Here is a 1,887-nt window from a genome sequence, read left to right on the forward strand (position 1 = left end):
GAAAAAGGTACAAAATATGTGGATGTGCAGCAGCCTTGGTTTGAGACAATATTTACTGGATATTTTGAAGTTCAATCAGCCCCTAATGCATATCAATCTCTTTGTCTTCGAAAGAGCTTCGCGTGGGTATCTCGCACGCCTCAATCGGAGTTCGGTAGAAGAAGTTATGGCTGTTATACGAATACTGCGCTGTCCAGAAAATCTCACCCGGCCGGGTGAATTATTATCCTATAATTCCACCCGGCCGGGTGGCGTAATTATGCCTGCGAGATTCCAGAGAGTACCAAGAAGTCCCACCCGGCCGGGTGAATTTCCAGTGGATTAATTCCACCCGGCCGGGTCCGTCAATCTGACGTTTTTCAAAGCAGAAACGCTATTTTTGAAGAGGGGAATAAGAAGGAAGAATTAGGTCAATTCTAGGAATTCTCTACCGCCGTAAAACACACAACCCATCTCTCTCAAGCACTCTTGGAAGAAGATTGAAGATTCAAGCTTCAATCCGCCAATTGTACTCCGTATCATGTTTTCTATTGTTTTCCTTAGTTTAGACTTGTTTTCTTCCATGAATATGAGTAGCTAAACATTACTTGTAGAATTCTTGGTAAAGATGCATTAATTTCATAGTTTTTATCCAATTGATTTTGTTCTTACCTTGCTCTTGTAGTTATTTGATTATTCTTGGGTTCATTCCTTTCAATTGCTTGATCACCATTTGATTGTGTAGGATTAATTAGATTAATCGGGAGATGAAATAATTAATCTGGAAATAAGAATAGTTCACACCTTAATGCAATAAAACTCGGGAGAGTTGAGGTTTTGAGTGAGATCTTTGACCTAATCGAGCTTTTGGGAGTTAGGGGTTTCAAGATTAGAAGGGGACTTCAATCCTAGCACTTAATCTACAGGTTTCTCACCTCGGGAGGGGGTTTAATCTATAAATGTGGTCGACTTAGTAACTCTAGAGACACCAAAAGGTGAGACAATTTGATTGGATAAGAGCTTGGAATTGTGCATCGGATTCTTGAGTTCTACAATTTTCTCCATATATCTTTTCACTCCGTGTTTACTTGCTTTTATTTATCTATTCGTTCATTATATGCTTTCCGTAGTGTTAGAACAAAACCAAACCTTTCCCGATTCTCTAGATAGTAGTCAATATTTGTTCGTGGTAGTTAAGTTGATACAAATTAGTCTCTGTGGGATACGATACTCTTACTTGCTAATTGCTACACTAGCCCCGTACACTTGCGGGTATCACTTGTGTTAAAATAAGTCGAGTCAAAATTACATCCCATATTTTTGAATTTAAGTCATCCATTCCATGTATAAATTCTTTCCAGCCTCTTGCGTACTCATCATCCTCCCACACAGGACCTAAAGACTACCACTGGATTTTTGACTCTGGGGCAATCGATACCATGTCCTTCGATGCATCCGATTTCCTTGATATTTCCTAGTCCACAAAAACTTATGTTCAAACTGCTAGTGGGGAGTTAGCACAAGTGAAAGGGGCGGACACAATCACTATCTCACCAACTCTTCACCTCTCGAACTGCCTTTATGTTCCGTCATTGTCACACAAACTTTTGTCTGTTAGTCATGTAACAAGAGATCTCAACTGCAAATTGCTAATGCAACCTTATTTTTGTATGTTACAGGATATCAAGAAAGGGACAATAGTTGGCCGTGACTCTGAGTGACATGGACTGTACTACGTGGATGAGATAGTCCAACAAAGTACTGCGATGCTAACTCACGGAGTGACTGACAGACAGATTTGGCTCTTGCATCGCCGGTTAGTGTTAGGATTGGTATACAGAAAAGCATGTTTCGAGCAAGTTTCGCGCCAATAGAATCTTGCTTGTATACGTAAAACTTTACAATTCA

This window comes from Salvia hispanica, chromosome 2, assembly GCF_023119035.1.
Source record: "Salvia hispanica cultivar TCC Black 2014 chromosome 2, UniMelb_Shisp_WGS_1.0, whole genome shotgun sequence".
Taxonomy (NCBI): domain Eukaryota; kingdom Viridiplantae; phylum Streptophyta; class Magnoliopsida; order Lamiales; family Lamiaceae; genus Salvia; species Salvia hispanica.